The sequence below is a fragment of the Manacus candei genome, unplaced genomic scaffold (genome assembly GCF_025592945.1).
Source record: "Manacus candei isolate 608988 ecotype Guabito, Panama unplaced genomic scaffold, ASM2559294v1 h1tg000046l, whole genome shotgun sequence".
Classification (NCBI taxonomy): domain Eukaryota; kingdom Metazoa; phylum Chordata; class Aves; order Passeriformes; family Pipridae; genus Manacus; species Manacus candei.
Window position 1 is genome coordinate 10147119 of NW_026138094.1, and position 24708 is coordinate 10171826.

The 24708-nt window shown below is 41.6% G+C and overlaps 1 protein-coding gene across 1 annotated transcript in view; it reads right to left on the reverse strand.

Annotated features, from left to right (window-relative positions):
* LOC127475180 (A-kinase anchor protein 13-like) overlaps positions 1 to 24708 on the reverse strand; it is a 120385-nt gene that overhangs the window by 81291 nt on the left and 14386 nt on the right. The window contains exon 2 of the mRNA XM_051796684.1: positions 18127 to 18181. The gene's annotated coding sequence lies outside the window, so the exon portion shown is untranslated. The remainder of the gene's footprint in view (positions 1 to 18126; positions 18182 to 24708) is intronic.

Consider the following 24708-nt stretch of genomic DNA (forward strand, 5'->3'; position numbering starts at 1 on the left):
GATCACCTGAGAACTTCAGGTGGACAACCAGCAGAAGCCAATTAACTCCCAGGCAACAGAGATCTTCCCATGCAAACCTCCAGAGAAGCCACGGGCTAGAGGTATGCATGTGACTAAGGAGGAATGGGAAAGGTGGGGTCAGTCACTGAAACAGAGAAAACTAAGTTTTTCCAGCGTTTCTACAGCAGATAAACATCTACCTACTGAATTTTACTTATTTTAGGGTGGGAGGTTGTTTCTCTTCTTTTTGAGATGACCTTATGGTCAGAAGAAAGCCTGAGGATGATTCAAGTCCCACTGCTTCTGTTGCAGGTTGAAAAATTTCACCTTCGCTTCTCCCTGAAGCCCACAACTTCAGGATTAGGCCCTTTTCTAAATGCTTACAGGAGCAATTCAAATTTGGAAACCAAGCCCAATAACCCCAAGGGATTTGCCTTCAGTAACTTTTCCACAGCTTGAACTACAGCTGTTTTCCTTTACAAATTCCACCTCTCAACTGCCAGAGCACCAGGAGAGGAAAGGAGTGAAGTGCTATGGTTGGAAACAAAAGCTCAACACAGAGATGCAGCAAAAGATCAAATCTAATTTTCCTGCCAGCACGACTCTGATCACTAACACACTGATTTAGCTCCTGCTATGCAAGAACGCTTGAAGTTGGACTTACTTTTTCATCCTCAGGGGTACAGAACAAAATTATGAGCCAACCAGGACTAAAAGGTTTCTCTGCACACCTGGAACCAGCAACTGATTTCTCTCACCTATTTTAAAAAAAACCCAAAACTTAAAGTCTCCACTGGAAGTAAAAACCAGGTTCTTTATTCAAATCTTGCATGCCCCACCTGACCACAGTTTGAAGCTTCTCTGCCAGCCCCAACCATTCCTTAAGCAACCGAGGAAATGAAATACAAAACATTAAACAATGTGGAGGGTCAGACTTAAACCAACAAAGACAAGGAAATTGCAAGTTAAGCCTCCTGCTCTGCCCTTGATTCACCTTGTTTTGTTCAGCTACTGCTCTGTTCCCAGACCCTTCCTTCTCCCAATGCCAAGAGAATTAGGACAGAGAAAACAGCATGGTCTAATCATGGGTGGCATTCACTCATATCCATTAGGCTGGGTTTTGATGTAGAGATCACAACCATTTTGCCTGGTCTGGAACTTCACAAAGCCAGTGCTGTTTAGCAAATTTCTTGTAGAGTTTGCATTACTGCAAGAAGGACAGAGTAAAAATGACCTGGGGCACCTGGGAGGAAAGATTCCCATCACCCAGTTTTACCCTTCTAAAAATTGGGCCCAGTCTAAGCCAGTTGTCTCCTTCCTGTCTACAGACCAGATTTCCTTCAGTGATTTTAGGACGGAAGAAGCATGCTCGTGGCATGGGTGCCCATCTTATTGCTTGCAGAGGTCTGCAGAGCTAGCTTGGCTAGCACTTTCTTGAATTTTTAGATGGCTGACATCAAACAAGATCCATGTCATTCCCCTCATGGTAATCATCACCCAGCTGCTACGATTGTATTTGAGAAGTCGTAGCAGTCTGGTGAAGTTCCCACCAACTGGAAAAGGGAAAACATAACCCCCATTTTTAAAAAGGGAAATAAGGAAACCCAGGGAACTACAGGTTGATCAATCTCACCTCAGTGCCTGGTGGGATCGTGGAGCAGATCCTCCTGGAAACTATGAAATGTGAATGATATTTATACTCCCAAGAAGAAAGACCACAAGCTTGCCGTAGGGAAAAAAGAGGCACTGAAATGCTGGCAAGTTGACATCTTTTCTAATTAAAACAAAAAGCAATCTTTAAAATAAAGGCCTCCAAGACGGTTGTTTTTCTTCACCAATAGCACATACTGTTTACAGTCATAGTCTGTGTTTGCAATGCTTTAGTAATGGATTAAAAGAGCTTCAAAAGCTTGTACAGAAAAGCACTGAAAAGCACTTCAAAATTTGTGCATTAAGAAAGCATATATATTACACAAAAGGCAAAACATGGGCTAAATACCCAGTTCTGTTACAAATTTAGGAAACACTAAAAGTGTCTTTTATTTTCAGCATATTATGGGAAGGAACCAACATAGGACATAACTGCACATGGCTCAAAGCCTACAGCCTGTCTTCTGATCAGATGCAAATAATGAGTATCACAGGGTTCTAAAGAAGGGTCCCAACACCAACTCACCCCTGTATTTTAAAGTGATTCAGAATATTACTCCATTTCTTCTTTAAATAGCCTTTCAACAGGACACATCTTCTCATGGTGCAGTGTAAAACTAAAATCTTCAAAAGACAAGAGTACCATTTGGGGGACTAAAGATGTGCAAAGCATGCTGGTGAACTGCTGTGAGAACCATGTGAATTACACAGGGAACGAGGGCCACTTAAAGGAGCCATCGGGTCTCTGTTTTGCTTTTCTCAGTTGAATATATTTGCCAAAAGGATGCATTTCTCAATGCTTTGCAGCTGTAACTCAAATCCTCTCCCCTACTGCTGGATCTTACTCTTCCAGGAATATCTCACACTTCAGTCACTGGTTATAGGTCTTCCATCACAAAACCATAGAGACGTCCTTTATTAGCAGTGCTATTTCCACAAGCATCCAAGGTGTTAACAAGCAGCACATGCATAGGGATGAGGCGCTGGAGGAAGTTCATAAAAAGGTTTGCTTGCTATGAAAATCATCTTTAACTTCCCATGAGTATGATTCCACACACACTTGTGGTAAGGCAGGTTGTATTATTCTACTCTCTCTTGCCCAATAGTTGCTATTACTGGACCTGGCAAGGCAGCATGTGACACAAAAATGCAGCTGCATTTTTGGCTCGGAAGCCTCTACAAGAGCCTGTGAGTCATGAACCAAAAGGCCCACAAAAAAGCAAAAGAGAAGAATGCAGATTTGGTTTTCTTTTTATTGTAAGCATGTGTCTCTACTAGAAAGTCCTGATGCACATAAAGGACAAAACCATAAGTTATTCTGAAGTCCCTTTAGTCAGGTAACTTGGGCCCGAGGGCCACTTTACACAAAAACAGAATGGAAAGACTACTACTGACCACAGAGTGTCTGAGCCACACAACGTAACACGTGCTGAGACACGCCTCTGAGCTATGCTTTTCTACAAGACTTGGGGTAATGTGGGTTTTCTGGTTGTTTTGGTGGTTTTGGTTCTTTTTGTTGAATTTCTCCCTAGAAGCCCAGGATACCCTCATCCCAGATGCATAACGCTGAGCTCTCCTGCAGCATCGTCTTACAGTAAAACATCCCTCATCCACCTGTTGCACTACAAATAAAGTTTACAATGCAACAGTTTGTGTCTAAAATGTGTCAAATTTCTCTGATTAGCAATATGACACTTAATCTCTCATGACTGATCAAATGTTCCAACCTTCTTCAATTTTTTTAAATGAAAGCAATCCAAGCACACTATCTTCCTAAACTGCTTGGAGTGGTTATGATAAACAGAAGATAGAAGGGAGCGTGAGAGCAATCTGAGTGTGGACTGCAGAAGAATATCTCAGGACTTTTCTTTATCACCAGCTCAGGGACTCTGTCAGCAAGAAGCTGTTCCCACACTACATCATGTCTTCTGCCTGCGAGCAGCAGCTCAGCTCCTAGCCAGCTTAGCAGAAGCAGGCTGGAGGAGAGCAGTGGAAAGAGAAAAATAAGGCACCAAGAATTACCTCTCAGTGAGGATAAACAGCATTTGTCCACCTTAGTTTCCATCCTCAGAGTATGTTTTGTATTGGGTGGATGGAGCATGAGAGGAATGAACACCAAAGGTACACAGAGGCAACATTGCACAACGCTGCTCATGCATCTACTGAAAGTGCTCTCCTCAGTCCAGTTGCTACATTAATAGACAACCACCTTACCAAAATGAACCTTTACATCCTTTATTCCCCCAAATATAAAGCTAAAAATCCAGCAGCTGGTGTTTCTTCCCATTTGAAAGGGTCACCCCATCAACTCAGCTCTCATATGCAGCTTCACTCTTGGTAAAAATCACACTGGCCCCACAAACTTACTCCACATCAGCACTCAAGATGATTAACCACCAAAGCAAGCACATGCCTTGCCTCTCAGGTACACCGTGTTCCTGGGGAAGCATTGTTGTTACAAGGCAATGCAACGCAGAGGCAAGGACAGGAAGGAAAGTTCCCTAAGGCAGACAGAAAATCCTCAGTGATTTTTGATGGAGAATTTTCCAGTGCTTTTTGAACTGGAGCAATAGGAGGAAAAAAACACTAAATATAACCCTATGCCTTCAGAGGGCAAGGAGTGGAACATAAGCTACAAGAGGAAACTTTCTCAAACAAATGTCACCAGATGCATCACAGCTGAAATGGAAACAGTGAGCATCCAGGTTGTTGTGCTCTGACAATGGTCACGTGTAGTAGGATTGAGAAAGGTGCTCAACACGTGCAAAGAATTCAGAGAGTTTGCTCAAACACAGCAAAGACATATGGGTATATCCCAAGACAGAACAACCACAGGAGCTTAAGGAATGCACCTCGAAAAAGTGTAGGCGTCATTAAATTTGTTTTGTAACTTTTGCCCAGTTTGAGGACCCAACTCTGTAAAATCTCCAGTGAAAGCCGCTCGCTTTTGCTTCACATGAAGAGGTTCCCCTCTCCAACTTACCACCCCCTCCTAAAGTACTGTGAAAGAAAGATATGAAGGCTGATCCTTAGGTCTGACATGAGGTCTCTTTTGGGAGCAGAAACTCCTTATTCCTCCATGAAAAAACGATTCCCAACAAGTTCATTCTGATTCCACCGCCCTCCCTTATTGCATTACAGGGCTTTGCTCCTCCTGTGCATTCTAAGTCACGGACAAAGTCAGGAACCTTCGGCAATGTTCAACCAGCCATGCTTTGGTTGGTTAGATATTATAACACCACAGTACCTAAAACTGCCCTTTCAGGCACTCAGTGCCAGGCAGCCCACAAACACCACACAGAAACACTGCTAAGTCTTGAAAGACACTACAATCTTTGCCAACATTCTCTGCTACTCTTCAGGAAATGACAGGCTCATTTTCCAGAGTGATAAATTCCAATAAATCCTTCTTACAGTGGACGGAAATCTGAAAGTTTAACAGACATAATAAATTGTACATTATCTGTATTACCAAGCCAGTCTTACACAAACAAATACATCTAAATTAGACTGCAATCTGCAAATCTTCCTCCATGTGAAAAGCAGCTCTGACTTTAGCAGGGCTACTCCACCAGGGGAAGAGGGGTCTTCTTTTTTATACTATGTAAACCATGGGAAGTAAATTCCTCCCACACAAAGCTCTCACATAATCCCTGCTGCAGCTTGCCCCTGGCTCATAGGCTGAATATTCATCCCTCTACAGCTTCAAAAGGTGTAGACTCTTCAGCATCTCTGTCAGGCACTTTTTTCTTTTGTAAAATGAGGAATATACTGTGAATTTAAAGAAGTTTAGGTAGGTTTTTTTGCATTCCCTTCTAACAAGATTTATATCCCTTGCAATTAAAAAAAATTATAGTCCAAAAGCATAGCTAAAACCTTTAAAGGACTAAATATAGAGACTGACCTGGAAGATAACTCCTTACCATCATCTCCAACACTAATAATTCTTCCAGGCCTAAGGCTCTAGGTAGTGATTGTGCACCAAGGTCACGTTCTTGCCTGGACAAGTTTATTTGCTGTATGTTTTTAGTAACATACAGACCATACATCTTAGAACATCACAGCAGCGCAGAAGCTAAACATAAAGGTTAACACAGTAAGGAAAGAATATCAAGTTTTCCAGTATTATCCATAATAAATGTCAACAAACATTATTCTGCATCACTATTTGGGCCTAAAAAACCCACAACCCATTTATATGTCTGCAAGAGGACTTCTCACATGGCATCACTTATCACACAAAAAAAGGGGACAATGCACAAGGGCTCATATTTGCATATATCTTCCTTATCTACTCTACATGACATGATTTTAAAGTTGCTCAAATAGCCCCAACATTACATTAAAAAGGAAAAGTCACCGAGTAACACCAGCAACCTCCCAACATACTCCTACCTTGAGATGATGAACATCTTGTTCACTCCCTTCCCCAGGGCTCGAGAAGAAGCTGGGGAAGACAGTAAGCAGCAACACATGCAGAGCACAGCAGAACTTCCACAAAGGAGGGGGATGCCACAATATCCAGACTCCTCCTCCCCCTCCATGAAAGTCTAATTAATCTCCATGACTACACCAGTTGGGTAGAAGGCCAAACACACCCATGATTTCACTGGAGAAGGGACAGGTTACAGCATAAGTCTTAGGAGGCCACAGTGACAAATGTCGCTCCAGAGCCTCCAAGTGCATAACACTTCAACTATCCCATTGCCTTATATGAACATAAGCTTAGGGAAACTATAGATGCAATCACTCCACAGGAACACCAACGTGCGAGTTCCACAGTTCTTATATTCACCCCTTTTTCCTTCAGTTTTATGCATTTAATTTAAAACATCAGCCTGTGCAGTATAGGGACCAATGGTCAGGCTTCATACATGCTTTGATTAATTGCCAGTAACTTATTCCTTTAAGCATCTGATGTTTAATTAAAAAACACAGATCAAGCCAAATTAGGTTGTTAGTCAGATTGAGGTCAGCTGACATAAAGGGACTACAATCTTAACAGATTTTCCTTATTGCATTGCAATGGCTTGAGTACTTCTTTTCATTATGCAAATGTGCGGAGGTCACGACTGAGCCAGCGTTCAAATAAAAATTGTTCCAAGTCACTAAATGTATCCCAGGTTCTTGTAATTCCTCACGCAAATAAAGAGCAGCAAATGTTTATCCCTCTCTTTTCCCCAGTGTTACTGGTTTACGTTCCTGTAGCTGAGGCAACCACACCACGCCAAGCAGCAAAGCGCCTTTCAGAAAGATTAACTTCTTAAACAGGCACAAACAGCCAAGGTTCAGCCCCAAGGTGAGTGGCAGACACACAACTCATGAACCAGAGCATAGCACAGGAGATCATGGGATGACCTCCTCATTGAGATCATCTCCCCACATGAAACTCCACTCACGGCAGGGTCAGCTCTGAGGTTTCTAGATTACCCCTCGTTTGAATTGTTTGCAGAATGTCATTCCTTGCTAAACTAACTGACAGAAAAAATTAAGTAAGAAAGAAAAAAGGTGGTAATGTCTGAAAAGGATACGGGACGGAGCACAGCAACAAGTGCTAAAGGCATCCAGAACAAAATTTTATCTGCTGACAACGTTCCTGACACCTCACAGCAGTGCCAGAAGCAGAGGAATACTTTAAATTAGCAAAAAATGCCAACTTTCCAGGTCCTGCTGCACACTGAGCCCCAGGAAGACAACAGCAATTCAAGACTAGATCTTCCAAGAGACTGCAATTCCAGTACTCCCAGGAATGTTGGACACGACTAAGCACAAAAAACCCCAACACTTTGCTTTGTAACACACACACCAGTTTAACAAGCACTAAGTTTAACTAAAATTGTAAAACCAACTTCCCCTTTCCCTTTCTTCCTCTCCCACCCCTGGGAAAAGACATGAAATCCAAGTTATTGCTGTGGTAGGCAAACATTAATAGTGACTGAAACCACTTAACCATCTATTCTTCTTTCCCTTCCCCTCATTTTTATTTTAAGAAAATCAACATGATGCCCCCAAGAAGGGTTCCAGCATAATTGAATTGCTCCTCCTTTGCTAGATTGAGTATAGACTTAATTTAGGACTAAGTGCAACTCAACACACACCTTATCTCAAGCCACAAATATCCAAGATTAAGAGATGATGAGGGAATCAACTGACAGGACAAGACAAAAAGAAAAATTAAATTCTTCCATACCATCCATGCAGTGAGCTCACAGTACAAGGGTAACAGCAAGGAGCTGAACTAGAGTACGTGGCAACGCATATTTTTCAGGGATCTGCCAAACACTTCAGATTTCACAAGAAAATCCTTGTGTCCTGTAACTCAGCTCTACTCCTTTTCACTTAGCTCAAAGTGTGACCGATGGTAGAAGCCTGATCAAATTCCTTGCTTTATCCACGCTTGAATTAAAGCCTTGGCTCAGCAGACCAAGTTACATGAGCTTTCCCTTTCTCAGAGGATGCCGGCCATTAGTGCTGCTGCCAGTGCTGCAGGTAATACCAGCAAGTCTCAGGGAGCTGCAGTTTGGTTACAAACAAAGAGATTTCAGCTCCTGGTGAAGTAGCTGGTATTTCTGCATCTCTTGTTAGACACTCCAGTGCTGAACTTCTGTTCTCATCTGCAGATAACATATTAATTACCTTGAAAAATCCAGCCTACTCTGATAGGGGAAGTGGGAATTTCTTCAAGTAACTAACCAAATCATGTTCACATGGCTGGCTTTCAACTGTCCAATACTGCTGAATATCAAAGAAAAAGTTTCAAAATGTTTACAGATCAGACAGAGTAAACACAAGTGACTTACTAAGGCAGCAGTTGCCATTACAGGTTGGTTCTGCAGAGGGAGCACCACATCTGGCCACAACAGCCACATGGGCTTCAAATGAACCTCCCCCCAAACTCTCCTGGAAAAGCACCTTCTTGCTCTGCTCCTCCCACAGTCAGCACCAAAACACTTTCAGCTTGTAGCCTTCACCCACACCCACATCCATCTGCAACCTCAGTCCAAGCCCAGCTGCTGCTCTTGAACTCTTCTTTAGCTCCACGGATCTCCACGCCCACCATGGGAAGGAGAGCAGCCTTTAAGGCCCACCCAGCTCCTCTCCGGGGAAGCAAATCCAAAGTCCTAATGGTTTTCCTGAAGTGCAACTGCCTGACCTCTGTACAGGGCATGTGGGAAAGACAAGGGAGGAAATGGAGGGAGAAAAATTTTGTTTGTTGCCAGGAAGCAGAGCCCAACCTCAGGGCATGGAGAAGAGGGTCACGATGTCCATGAGAACTCCTGGATCAGAGCAAGGTGTAATAAGAACCTCTGTTAGCTTCAAAGGGGCTTCTATGAAGGAGACCATAGAATGGTTTGGACTGGAAGGGACCTTTAAAGACCACCTAGTCCAATCCCCCTGCCATGGGCAAGGAAATCTCTCACTAGGTCTGGTTGCTCCAACTCCCATCCACCTTGACCTTGAACACTTGTGGAGCAGAACTGCTTGCTTCTCAAGGGACAGGCTGACAAACCCGTGACAGGAAAGAGGACAAGGAAAGAGCTGGGTCAAATGGGAGGAGTGAGCAAACAAGGAGAGAACCAGGTCAGGGGAGCCTGTGCAAACTCAGCCAAACGCTCGCACGGCAGGAGCTGGAAATCTCCATGTTTAAGGGTGTACACAGGCAAAAGCAATATTTTACAATCCTACTGCACTTTTAAAGTGTTCCAAGTGCCTCATAATTGTTAATTAAGCAATAGCACTCACAAATCAGAAGCATAAGTCTGAGATATAACTTATATCAATTTCTAATAGCAAAACTGCCATGGTTTGACCCCAGGCTGCAATTAAGCCCCACAAAGCCACTTGGTCGCTCCCCCCCCCAGTGTGATAGGGGAGAGAACTGGAAGGGTAGAAGTGAGAAAATCTCATGTAGAGATAAAGACAGGTTAATAAGCAAAGCACAAGCTGCACATTCAAGCAAAGAAATACAAGCAATTCATTCCCCACTTCCCAAGGGCAGGCAGGTGTTCAGCCATCTCCAGGAAAGCAGAGCTCCATCACACGCAATGATGATGTGAGAAGACAAACACCACCACTTTGAATGGCCCCCTCCTCCTTCTTTCCCCTGCTCTATACACTGATGACCATGATTCCATATGGTCTGGAATATCCCTTGGATCAGCTGGGATCAGCTGTCCCGGCTGTGTTCCCTCCCCATTCCTTGTGCCCCCATCCTGTTCACTGGCGGGGTGGGTGAGAAGCAGAAAAGGCCTTGACTCTCTGTAGAGTCTTCTCAGCAGTAAAGAAAACATCCCTGAGCTATCAACACTGTTTCCAGCACAATTCCAAAACACAGCCCCATATTAGCTCCCACGAAGAAAATTAACTCTACCCCTGCCAAAACCCGCACAGTAACTGAGGGAACAGAAATGACTTTTAAGAAGTCACATACCCACACTCCTCCTGCCTCGCAGCCCCGGGCTGTGTCCCACGGCCAGGCAGCACAGAGTTCCCTGAAAGGGGCCGGTGTTCAGCATCTGAATTCAGACTCCTGTTTCAGAGCGTGACCCGATGCCTCGCACACCGCAAGCGATCCCACTCCAGCCGTCTCCCTAAGCCATTCCTTGATCGCCAGCCAAGCCCCATGCAGGGGTAATCTTACCAAAGTAACACCGGTATGTAGCTGTAAATTGTGATTTTGTGCTTGACTTGTCTTATCTGCCTTCCCTCGCATTTTGGCCGCACAAATTACCTTCAGCAATTTCATCTTAAAGCTCATGTTTTACAGGACTGATTTCCCTTAAAAGTATTTTTTTAAATGTGCTTTTATTAGTTCAACCACATTTGCCAAGTTTTAACAGATGACTTCTTTCTCAGCTGCCTAATTTCAAATTCACCTTTACATAAAGCTTAAGAGGGGGCAAAAAGTCATCATAAGTAAGTGGGATGTGATGCTTAACATTAAGGTTTATGCAAATACACTTTACAGTATCAGTTGAGGGTCAAGAATCATGAATTTACTCTGCAACATGGGAGAATTAAGAAAGAAAAAGGATGAAACCTAGCCAAAACTTGGAAATATGTATAATCCTGATTAATACAAGGCTACTAGGAAAACGCAGATGTGAAGTCACACCTTTTATTCAGGGGAAAAGCCAAAGTGTACAAGAGCCAAAGAGAACTTATTCTATGCAGTGGCAGACACTGAAATAGAGCAACATTACTCCTTCAACATTAATAAAACATGTTGTATACAGAGCTTTTTTCTTTTCAGTCCTTGAAACCCTGCCAAGTCATAAGCTTTTTATGGGAACATTGAAATGAATGTTGATCAGAGCCATAACCATACCAGTTTTAAATTTTACCACCACTTAGAGGCAAAGGTTTCCCCCCAGTCCCTCACACATCTGCAAATCTGTACATTTTTGAAAAGCCTGATGAACTAAAAAAGCTCCTATACCCTCCATCTATGAAGACAATGAATTCCTTCTTCGATTGTCAGCTGAACTCAGGCCTTGAAAGCACTATGAACTCCTCCACCCCCTAAAATGAAGCTCCTCAAAGGTAAAATTTTACATTTCATATACAAAAAATAATAGCTACTTGGTAAGCGAAATTAGAGCTCCAGAGGTCCCCTCATTACCAAGACCATGATATTCTCTTCCCCATCCCTTCCCATATTCATCAGCATCTGCTTTTTCCAAAGCCTAATCTTTATTTTTCAAAAAGTTAACACTTACTCATAAAAATACAATTAATTTGGAAGTACAAGGCTGCTGGCATCCAGACAAGTCATTTTGTTGTCGTGTCTAATGTGATAGAGCCTCAACTGGGTTGGAAAACTTCATAAAATAGGGGGCTGCTTCCTTTCTAATTAAGACAGCAATGAAATTTAACAGCCTGGCATGGAAACTTCTTTCCAGTGTTACGTTTTTGGAATGACTCGTCTACTCTCAGAAATCTTTTACAATACACTACCCAGTACTTCACCCTTTCCAGCTTAAAGGCTTCCATTTGGTGTCCTCTGTACCAAACCAACTGGTGTGTCAAAGATGCTGCACCAGAAGACCTGAAAAATATCTGCAATCCTTAAGATCTACTCACCCTATGTGCTCCTATGTGTATTCTGTAACTGTAGCACTAAAATCTGTGTCCACTGAAATTTATATCCATTCTGTCATTGACACAAATTTAAAAAGGTATTAATTAGGTGTGCAAGGCCTTAAACTTAACAAGGAAATGGACAAAAAATACACAGCCTACATCCAAGTAGGTCTGTCTTTCAAGTCCCTGGGCTGGGAACTTGGGTTGTTTGTATACCATCCTGATTTATGTTTATTTAAATAATGACAAATATTAGTTTTAAATTTACAGTGATCACTTTATAAGATGTCTCCAATCCTATTGGGATAAAGAGCTTTCACTAAACAAAACAGTTTGTTTATATTTCTGGTACATCTCATAGGAAATACTTAGAATCCCACATGTTCAAAGCAGGACAAAATTACAGCCCATCTTTCCACAAAGGGCTGCTATCTCCTGCTACCAAGGGGCCAGAAGGACCACATGCAGATCACAAGGCCTGAAAGTTCAAGTCCAGAGAGGTTGGTCTGCAGAACTCCAAGTCCAAAATGTCACATGCAGAATAAAAAGAAAACTAAAATCCGCCCCGTGCTTTGGCAGCAGTGGAATGGCCAGAAGATGTGGGAGAATTAAAGAAGTACCAGGAGAAAGCAGATGTGAAGTCACACCTTGGTTCACAGAATCACAGAATATCCTGAGTTGAAAAAGACCCACAAGGATCAAAGTCCAGCTCTTGGCCCTGTGCAGGACAGCCCCAAGAATCCCACCATGTGCCTGAGAGCATTATCCAAATGCATCTTAAACTCAGACAGGCCCAGGGCTGTGACCACTGCCCTGGGGAGCCTGTTCCAGTACTCAAATACTCTTCAGGTAAAGAACCTTTTCCTAATATCCAGCCTAAATCTCCCCTGACAGGTTCATTCAGGGCAAAAGCAAGGGACCAAAATAGCCACTCTCACTCTAGGCAATGAGAAATATCAAAATAAGAATTTAAGGACAGCAAGACTATGACCCCAAGCCTCTCATGTTATTTATGTTGGCTGTCCCACCACCTCCTTATTAAGGAAAAGCCATAAAAAACATATTTATTCTGTTACTGTTATTATTGATTTGCATCTACAAACACAGTCAAAGATTTATCAAATGTAGTGAGCTCAGAACTTAGATGAAAGTTGCTTTCTGTTAGACTCACCTGACGGGGATGTACAAAAACTCAGAGAAAGGTTTGAGGATTTCTATGTTTCAGATAATACTAAAATTAATTTTAAAATTTAGGCAGATTAGGAAAATTGACTGTCTATTCTAGAAAACCTTGCATCTGTTTCTACTATTGATAGCAACACAACAAAACCCCTTATGGCACAGCATGCAGCTGTATGGGAACAGGAGAAAGGATCACCTCCAGCATGCAGAGAGTCCCAAAGTAGTTAAGAGTTGCACACATACCACAGTTGCAACCCAACAGCCCAAACACAGCAACACTGCAACTTTCCATTTCAGATTAAAAAGAAATTATCTTCAGTAAAGCTGAAAGTGAGTTTTAATGCAACTCTAAAATAACCATTCACACATGCAAACCAATTACTGGTGCAGGTACTCAAGTGTGAAAGCAAAGACAGAGCAACACCCTCTCCTTCTCTCAAGTACATTAAAAAATTCCATGTTTCTATAAAGATGCCTCTCTATATGCAGGTCCTGTGTTTTGTCTCTCACTGACTCTACTCTGGAATTGTGCTCGCACAAGGAGCAGCAGAGTAAAGATCTCCTCTACAGATGATCCTCTCTTTTGCTAGGGCCACAAATAGAAATTACAAAAGAAATATTTAAAATCGTGGATATTTAGTGAAACCTCCTCAGTGCACTTTCCATGCTCTCTTGCCTAGTGACTGCATCAACTCTCCCCTCTATCTAGAGACTGAAAAAGCATTTCCCCTATTTGTACACAAACGACAGCAAGTCAGTTTTGAAGGGGAAAGAAGAAGAAAGGCAGCACTGAAAACTCTAAGGATTATTTACGAACAAGCTGAAGCCCTATAAACTTGGCTATTGGAGAAAGATAATCCTCTCTAGCTTATGCCAAGTGGGTCAGACAGAGGAAGAACCTCAGCAGTCTTCAAAGTCGAAGCAGATGGGGAAGTGAATAAGTGCCCATGTGAGCGAAAAGGAAACAAGCTTCTGTTCATTTTAGCTTGTTTCAGAGCGTCAGTTTGCTACACACCATCAAAATGCCAGACCTCTAACTGACACAAGCAGAGGAGCTCACTTCTGTAAGAAGTATTAGAACTGCAGAGTAATTACTTAAGACTGCTACTGATACCAAAAAAAAAAAAAAAAATAAGAAACCCTGGTGTGCTCAGATTTAAGATGTTGCTTAGCTTGGTAGGAGGGAATCAGGTAAAGTGGAAGAAAGGTGCTAAGAGGCAGAGACTGAAAGAAATGTTCTTTGCTTTGTGGCTATGAAAAAACCCCTTGGGATTCTTTATCATTAGTGTTTCAGTATCACAGATATAAATATTTATGTAGCTGTAAGGTAGGCTCTACTTTAGAGCTAATTGTAGCTCTAATTAGAGCATTTTAAAAAAACACATGAGCTTGCAACAAAATTTTTTACCCTTTTTGAAACAAAAAAGCACAGTCCATGCATGCCACAAGATGAACATACATCACATTCTTTAAAAAGCTGAAGTTGACCTCTTGGTCCTTTCTCAGGCTTTACATCACCAGACAAGATCTGGGCCAAGACCATTTCCACACACAGGGATGCATCTCTGTCTCAGGCTAACCTCATCATCCAAGTGGTGAAACCTAAAACCAACTAATCTCTCCCAGGGTTATGCTTGTGGAACTGGGAATCCCTCCATCTGCCTCAGCAATACAAAAAGATCACTGGCTGCAAAATAAACAGCACATGAACCACAGAACAATAGCCCCTCCAGTCAATGCTGCTCATGCCACCCACCAAGGGCTAATAATTTTCTAACAGATCCCTCCCCCTAAAAAAAACTTTTCATACTTTGAAGAAAGATCTTGTGCAAGTTGACAACATGCAACTTCTTTTGGATCCCTACAAAGGAAGGACTCCCTTCTGCTCTGAACTCCTGGGAGTTTTGCAAGCTATCTGCAATCAGAAGCAATAAACCCTGAAGGAGCACAGAAATAGTTTTAATGAAGAACATCTAAATTGAGCTGTGACCAGTAGAAGGAGGAGTATTCAGTGTTATAGTTTGCTAGGGAGACACAGAGAGCCAAGGACACGCTGAGGAGATGCTTGTCTTCCAAAGAAAATATTGCTAAGAGAAACAGGCAACCTTCCACCATTTATTTTAGGAGGTGGCTGCTGAGCTGCATCAGCTATTCCTCTGGTGTCTCCATGAGTGTTTTTTGCCCAAGACTTCTGCTGGAAGAGCCAGAACTGCAAAACTTGTAAGAAAACTCCACAGGAAGAGGCACTGAGAGGTTGCACAACACCACCCCTTTTCAGATACATGTATCTTCACTTAGGCAAACTCAAGTGATCTTCTGATATTTAGGCTGGGTTGTATGGGTCACGGTTAAGACAAGAATAGGTGTATGAAGTCTTTGCTTGTTTTTTTGCAGTGTGTTCAACTACACATCAAGAAATTTGCTAAAATGAGAAGTGTGAAGGAATGGGGAAAGGCTGTGTTGTGAGAAATAACAAGGGGAGAGCTTGAAACTACAATCACTTTAGTTTATTTTCCTATGATCAGTTATCATGCAAGCTGAAAAGTTAACTACCTTGCTTTATGTAACTTTTTACCATGACAACTAATGACAGTTATTCCTTTTAGCTAAGAGACCATCATTCTCACAGCAGCTTTAAATGTTTTAAGATGCAAAGCAAGGATTCCCAAATATTCCTTTCCCCACTAAAAAAAAACCAAACGTTAACCTTGAGGACCACATAAAGTTGCATTTGCTGTAGTCAAACCTTTTCTCTGCACTCTGGTGTAGAGGGAGGGGGTAAAAAAAAAAAGATAGACAAGTTAACAGACTCATATTGGTTTTTTAACAGTATCCCCACAAAAAGGATTTTTTTTTTTTTTTTTACACGGACATTTGACCTGGGTTAACACTGCAGTGGGGAGAGTTGAAAAGGGATCACCTGATGAAACAGAAATACCTCCCTCCAAACTATATTGCAGGAATTACAGCCAAGCACCCCAACCGCAGCAAACAGTAAGAGCCTTCTGGAACAGCACACGTTCTGTGTCAGCAAAGCAGCATTAATACAAAACTCAATTCAAATAAAGGAGTACTGACCCTTCAGAAAGGGTACGGCTTCAATAGGCTTCTACCACACCAAACACAGACCACCAAAGATATTCAAACCATTGCAAAAAATTATTATATCAAAAGGAGGAAAACAGTGTCAGCCTTGTACATGTTTTGTTGTTGAATAATGACAGTGTTTACCTTCCCAACCTAACACATTACTGCTCTGGACCCAACTTTAAAGCAGAGTACATGACAGAATTAATTATGTCCTTTCCTCTTAACTACCATTCCCTGGTTATTTATTAGCTCAGTCTGCATATATTCATAGATGTGTCTAATATACAAAGTTAAAAGGATTTAAAACTGCTGCCTAAATACTTCCCTGGTTTGCAGAGTCCTCTCCACCCTCTAGACAGGCAGTGGCATCAATAAATACAGCCTTAGGCTGCAAATTAGTCACTCCTCAAGTAGTTGAAGGAGACATGGGGGAACCACAAGTGCACTGTGACAGGCAAGAGCGTCTCATGGGCAACACGGTGATGGATCACAGGCAACAATCTCCCTCAGACACGCACTACACATGGCTCTGCTAAGGTCTTTTCTCTGATTTAGTAAAATGCAAAGGCTGCCAGCACATCCAGCTTTGTCTTACAGCCCACTCCAGCTTGCAGTTTAGCAAACCACCGGGCAGACCATCTGTCAGAACTACAAGGTCCACCTCTGTTGGAGCACCCATAGCTTGGAGGCCACCAGCCAGTTCCTGTGTCTTTCTGGAAAACACAAAAGCCATGACATACCACATAGCCTGAGTTCACAGTACCTCAACAAAGGAATGGCAGAGAGATAAATTCAAATAAGCTACCTAAATGTAAACCTCAAGGGAACCCAAAAGCCTCTCTGGAGTTTTCTATTTGGCTAAAATGAGATTTTCAGGCTAAAGAGCTATTCACTCTCCTGAGGGACAAACACCAGGGATAAGCAGATTGGAGAAGACTTCTGCTTTAAGACTGAATCAATTTTATTTCACTGAGGTCCATCATCTCACATTACAGAGGCCAGTAGCTTCCACACTGACCATCCACTGTAAGGAGATGAAAAGGGAAGGAGGATGGGTACTGCTACAGACCCAGCAGCAGAAAGCAGAGAGAGAAAAAAAGAAAACCCTTTCACGGGCACTTCACAAAGAGCAGCAGCACTTTTATCTTTGTCAGCACAGATTTTAGGATACTATATTCCTGTGTGAATACTGCAGTCACTGTTTGGCCTCATCCAGAATCACAAGCAATTCCAACTAATACATCAAATTAACTGCATATCTGGGGATTAACTTTCTGTCTTGCATCAGAGGTCAATCAGATCTTCTCTCCATCACAGAGAAAGGAACATAAAATCCATTTTGGTATAGCAGCACACTTAATTCTTCCACCCATCACTAAAGGCACTATGGCACTGGATTTGCACTCAGGAGAATGTCCCTGTGCTATGGAACAGCACAGAAACTGGGTTTGAGAAGGTATTTAGAAGCAGCAAAGACCACGTGTTTGCAATCAACACCCAGAAACCCTGTTAATCACTGATCAACTTGAATTTAGCATTTTAGTGGTATAGATGGGGTTCAGAGATGAAAGTAGAGTGTTATATTTGTTTGGGATCTTCCATCTTTTGGTCTAAAAAAATATAAAACTCTGAAGCTTTTTATGATCTCTCTATGTCATAAACTTCTGCCTAGAACTGTTGAGGGAAACAGGGAAGAAAAAGGGATGGAGGAAGAGCAACCGTATCTAAAAATCTGGAAGTATTAAGGTTCCATTTCATAACAAAATGGCATTAAGTGAGACCAGCAAGTTTACTTTCTAGTGGAAAAAAAAAAAGCAGAGCATCTCCTGAAAAATTTTTTTATAAATTGGTGAGACTAGGGAGTAACATGCAGATGAAAGCTGTATTTCATTATTCTGCACCACGTCCACTTCATTTGATTAAATGAATAAATGGGATCCTTATGTCATACTGGAGGCACTACCCCTACTTTTGTTTACTACATCTTTCTAGCCTTAACCACAGCACACGCAGCACAGCTGGCTGGCAGCTCAACATTACAACACAACACACAGAGAAGTTAAGATAGGGGAAGTGATTCTAAAAAAAAAAAAAACACAGAAAAAACCTTGCTCCACTTACCTAAGCAATGTTGTCATTAGAGAGTTTTCCAGTAATAAAATCCAAGAAAAAAAGTCTGAAAAAAAAAAAAACACAGAAAAAGGTAAACTTTTAGTAAGTAGGATAATGCTCTCACTTTTTTCCCCAGGAACTTGAAAAGTCAGTGATTTAAAGAAAAATAAGTACATTCACTCCATTAGTTGCATTTCAGATAGTTATTTGTAACAAAAAGGTGCTCCTCAGGCAGCAAATGTATCGGAAACAATGGGGTTGATTTTTCACTGCTGCTGCCAGCATTATACCAGTGCAATTCCCCAAATGTCAATCACATTGGACTGCAATAAAACTAGCGTTATCCAGCAGACGAGTCAGGCCTAAGGCAATTAGCTAAGCTGCCCCATTTAGATTTTCAGTCATTTCTCCCTCCCACCGAGCTGGATTATCAGAAAATGTGGACCAAGCTGTGGGGTGAGAAGCGAGGAGCCAAATACACACACACAGGCTGAGGTGGCCAGAACCAAAAATGTTGCTTATTAAAAAAATACCCAAATCACCCCAGGGCTAATTGCAAAAGACTCTAAGGCAGCAAAAGACAGAACAATATTAAGAAAGCTGTGATATACGAGACGTCATTATCGCATAAAAATAAAAGGCACAGTGGGAATTGCTGGTAAAAATGGCATGTGGCCACGACAGGTCTTACCAAAAATCACTGCTACCAAAAAAAGCTCTCAAGGCTTGTTGAGAGTCATGAATGCAGACTGAGAAAAAAAAAAAAAAAAAAAAAAGAAAAGAAACCAGAAACCACACACTCAAACTAACTGAATATGGATGACTGCAAGGCTCCAAATCAAAGAGGGAGTTGACCACTGTTTAGGAGGAAGAAATCATTGCTTGTTCCAAGATTAAAAACTTATAATTCTGGCCCTGGCTGAAGCACTGTCATTCACTAATCTGGTACAATTTAGTCGGGCTGATCCCCCCCTCAGACAGAGGGGCATTATCAAAAGTTCCTCCATTCATTTTGCTTCCTGTTAGCCAGTGAAAGCCCCTTTTATATGCTCCTCCAGAGGCTGTTAAAGCCAAGGAAGACTTTCCGATAGAGAAGATAAGGTAGTTGGATTTATTCATGAGAGGAGGAAGGGAAGTTGTACAGGCTGATTACAGCTGCTCCCAAGTTGAAAAGTAGAGGTTTGGAGGAGGGAGGTGGAAGATGACGGATTTTTCATTAATAAGCATTATACCACTACCACTACTGTTAGAAGTAGCATAACTCTCCTGATACTCAACTACGTTTTACTCTTAAGTTGGCGTCACCAAATACACACATGTGGTTGAATAATTCAAAAATACATGGAAAAGGCAGAATAGGATATTTTTAAAAGAGATTGAGTAAATAATTTTTTTTAAAAAATAGAATACCTAAGACTGTAAGGATAAACCAGCCAGAATCAGAGGGAAGACACTGCCTATAATTGGTCTCAAGACTAAGACTGTTCACAAATCATTTGCAGGGTCAGATCCTGTTCTTATTGCCAACATGAGCACTCTCAGACATCAATGGAGAAGGATGGTGATTTCCAAATTACTTAACATGTGTCAGCAATTTTGAACAGTTGCTTTGCAGATTCTTAAGGCAAACCAAGCAAAACCCCACAAGAGAGCCCAGTATAGTACTTGGCGGATGAAAAGCTGCCTGGAAATTCTATCAAGATTCTGAAAAACATTCTCCCATTAATGTTCAAACACTCTGGTATAGTTAGAACAGTTTTTAAATGCAACAAGATGGAAATGCAAACAAAAACACATTTCTCAAGTTTAAAAAGGTCAAGTCAAAGCAGCAAAACTCTACCAGAAGTTAGGGCTAACAATGATGGTTACAGGGGTAAACCCTGCCTCTTCCTTCCCCTCTCCCAGACCATTCTTCTCCAAACGAAGGAGAAAAATAAACAAGAATCAAAATATCCACAGCAGAAAATCAAATGAAGCTTTAAAAGAAAGAAAATAACTCAGTTATACCTCATCATTACTCCATCCAGTCTGAACACACATCAAGTCATTAACTGTTTTCCCCTCTGACAATGCCAGATGAGATCAATATAAGCAAAAATAATAAACTGTTTTTCAATGCACTGTTATATGAATGAGACAGACTTAAATGCCAAGTGATGCATTTTTGAACACCATTTTGAATCAGACAAGGACAGAGTGTAAACCTCTACTGAGCAGAAAGAGAGTATAAACAAATCTAGAATAGTATGAAGATTCAGCAAAGACAGTCCACAGGTCACCATGTGGAGGGTAAAATATTAAAGGTACTTAAGTAAATAGGGACAAGGCTGATCAACTACCTCTTGCTTTGCAGAATATCCATATGCAACCAAAAAGCAACAAGCTACAGCAAAATCCAGAGCTTATTTTGATCCAATTTCACCTTTAGGTTATTATAATAAGTATACACCATACAAAACTTCAGCATAAACTGTACTGATCAGTTTGCTCAGTGGTCATATAATTTCTTCTCAGTGATCAAAGAATTAGGGAACCAGGAAACAACAGTGACTTTCTTTTATGCCACCAACCTGTATCTCTTCAGACACATCACTCAAGGCAAAGTTCAGCTGGCATCTGCTCTCCCCACTTTGTGCTGCAGTGGGAATCTTGCCTGTTGCAATCACCAATTTCAATCATAAACTACAGCAAACTCTGCAAACACTCAGATTTAGTGGGTATCTCAGAAAAAGCTGCCAAGTGTCAGGTTCCCCCATAGTAAATACGGGTAATACTGCTCGCCTATCTTCAGACAGGTTTTGCAACACAAACCTGAAGAGACAATGTACTGTTATAAACCTCATGCACAAAAGCAATTGTACATGTTAATTTACAGTTTCCCACTATGAATAAGGACAAGCTTATCAAAGCACAAAGGGTGTTTCCTACAGTGGGAATGTCGTAATGGGATGACAAGACATAGCCTGCTTGTTCCGTTCCGCATGTTTGGGAAGATTGTTGGGTCTTTCTTGTCACAAAACAACTCTTGTTGCACCAATATTTAATTAAAAACAAGCCACAAAAGTCCACCCAAAACTTCTCATCTGTTTTCAGGTCTGAGGAACCCACACTGGCAAATTACAGCTCATATTCACTGCATTACAAGGAAGTGAAGAGGCATGGACTAGATGTCCCTTTTCAGCTTGATTAAGACCCAGCTGCACCAGTTGCAACAGCTGATGTGAGGAAGTCACACTAAGTCTGAACAGTCTTCCCACTCAAGCTGACAGACTACAAGAAAACCACAACAAGAGGCCCATGCCCACTGTGATAGAGCTGGATGCAACTAATTTTGTTCAGTTAAAACACAACTTTACACATCTGACAGTTTCAGGAAGACTAAAAAAGAACAGGTTTACTTGGCTCTTACATTTTACTGCCTGTCTTCTGCAAATACAAGGTTGGTTGTTGTGATCATGCTGGGGTTTAGGATTCAGGGTTTTCTTTATAACCCCAAAAACCAAAAGTTCCTACTTCTAAAGACCATGTTATGTTTATCATAGGCCTGGCTATGGATACACAGATGCATCTGTACTGCTAGACTTGGGATAGCTGCAACTGAAGGCAACAGAATATTTCAATAGTAGTTTCTTTGTCACTGCAAGAATCTGCCCTGCCACACAAGCCTGCAATTCCAGATTTCTGCATACATTGTGAGGAGCATGAGGCATTACCAGTGGCTGCAGTTCAGCACGTTCCTGGGCAGTTCTATGGCAACAACATTTAGACGGTTAAAGGTGGTTTCATCGGAGTTCAGAAAAATCAGCAAAGAAATCCAAAATTCAGAGAGCAAACCCTGTACAGGCAAATCAGGCTTTGCAAACTCGTGATGCATTGAAAGAGTATGAGTTCTCCATCTCCTCTCCAAGGGAAGCTGCAGCACAGGCTCAGTGGTGCCAGGAAGGTTAGAGGGCTGCCAGAGCATGTACAGGAGAAGGTTTGTGTGCAAACAGAATAAACAGCCTTGACTAAATTCTTGTAACCAATTAAACAACAACTCTCCACTGAGAATACATCATCACTCACTCAGCTGCTTACCTAATCCTCAACCCCTGCTTCTCAAGCCGGCTTTCAATTTTCAAGTCTTCCACTTTTCTTCAGAAGCCGAAGACAAATGAATACCAGTTCTCCAGATATCCTGGTTTTAAGGCTATTATTTGCCTTTTAAAGACCATCAGTACTCAAAAGTGACTTAACACTAATGAGCTTTTACAAGCAAGTCTGCAAACATTAATACCTGTGAGCAGCCATACTAAATCCACCCAAATTACCTATCTGGGATGCTCTCCTCTAGCCTGGACTGGACTTCAAGCCAAGAGATGACCAAACTTGGAAGGTGACTATAGATTTTCTCTGGTCTGCATCCCTGTGTTAAGCTACCCAGTGATGCTAAGCAGATGCATATTGAATGTGCTGTTTCATCTCATGTAAAGGGGGGAGAAAAGGAAAAAGAGTTAGAAATAGTACTTATCTGAAAAAAAAAAAAGTCAAATATTTTAAACTAAGTACTGCTACTGTTTGTAGAATGGCCTGAAAGAGAGATATCTCTGAAATTCCTTTAAATACATGTGTTCAGTTTTTAAACTGCAAAATGAGTCAATCTGACAAACCAGCTCAATTAGGATTGCTCCAACAAAAGCAGAGGGTCCCGTCCCCCTAAGCCAGTACAAGTTTCTGGCACAGACATTGGTGTGTGAGATTTTACATTCCCCTCTACATAAACAGTCATACATCAAGCTCTAAAAATTTGCTTCACAGAAACATTTGCACTAGTAAAATTCAATTATTCTAATATTTGTATGACACAGGCAGGAGGGGTACATAAAAAGGTTATGGTGAGCTCATTTAAGAATTTAAACAAGGACTTGATAAAAAGGTTTTGAATTATTCACTCAGCTCCACTATTAAATCAGGCTTCCAAAGGAGTCTTTAAACAACAGCCCAGAAGACATTGTATTTATAACAAAAAGGCAGTACTGAAGCCATCACACTGTCTCACAGAACAAACCATTCATAATTACAGTGTAAATGCACACAGGCACAGTATCATGCCTTGGTCACAATCCTGCCAGATTAACTGGACACTCCAAATATTTATATTAATACTCCTTTCTGGAGAGGCAGCACCACTTCTGTCTAAATTTCTTAAGTATTGCCTTTTTATGCTAAGGAAGAGCAATTTCTTCAAGAACATCTAAGGTTTAGAGAAGTGCTCAAGAACAGCACTAAGCAAGATGAAGACAATCCTTTACAAGTATTTACTTAGTTTTATACCAGCCTGTATAGGCTGGCACACAAGTATTTTGCTACGTCTCCCAAAGCTTCAGAGCCAAACTCAACTGAAGACATCACCATACATCTCAGTTATAAACTCCCATGCTAAGTTTACATACAGCAGAGCAATTTTCTGCATACTTGCTCCTCACACACATACCAGATCTTTTTTCCAAACCTCGGGGCCCACTTGAAATAACAGCCATCTCTGGAGGGAGGGAAAACAGGGGGCTTAGGAGAGATAATATGAGTGGTGCTCCACTTCTTTTGTACATGCATCCTCTCACCACCTGCTTCTTTTCTCCCCATCCCTTTTATTTCCACATCACAGGCTGTTCTCAGCAGTTCAGCTCAATGAACATGAGCCAAGATTTCCTCTCAAAATAACTACTCCAAGACCATTTCAACTATGAGTATCACCCACAGAAACATTCCTATTTGCATATCATCTTCTCTCCTGCATCAGTCTGTTCCCAAATAAACCCATGGGCTGGTGATACAAGGTCATGAAGTTGTGACAAAAAAGCAGGATACCCTCCCACTGCATCCAGCTATGATCCCAGAGGAAGGGCAGGGTGAGTCAGTCTCCCAAGATAGTTGGTTTCAGGCATTTCTGACAGCATAATTTTAGTGTTAGTATTTCATTTCCTTTAGCCATCTCATGGAGAGTGCTCAAGTAAAGTATTAATGAAGTGTTTTAACACGCTCTCACTGTCTGGAGAAGATGTAGGGTGTCACCTAACCAGCTGCTCAAGATTCACACTAAGTTGCTCCGGTCACCAACACAAACAAGAAAAGGATTTTTGCTTCACATGGGCTAAAGAAAGGTTTGGGGGTGAGAAGTATGAGGCAAAACTACCACATCCACAAATACCACTGAGCCCTGGGACAGCAGTGGGAGCCTTTCCTGAGCAGAACCAGCAGCACATCAATCTAAGGCCACCATAATCCATACAAAAAAAAAAAAAAAGAGTATCTCATCATTTCTGAAGAAATAAGGGTTCAGATGGTTTTGTTTGGCTGTTACAAAGCCAAGCCACTGCAGCAATGCCATCAGCAACACACCTCCTGAAACTTTTTTTATTTTTTAAACATTTAAATCCAACTTTGCTGATGTACTTCCCTTCAAACCTACACTCCAGCTCCTTATCCACATGGTCTTACAAATCCATCTATCTGAAGCACTGGTCTTCCTGGCTATGGGTAAGGCTCAACACCTGCACCACTGCAAATGTAATTATGGCAAAATACCACAGCTATTTGTAGACTTCCTGTTCA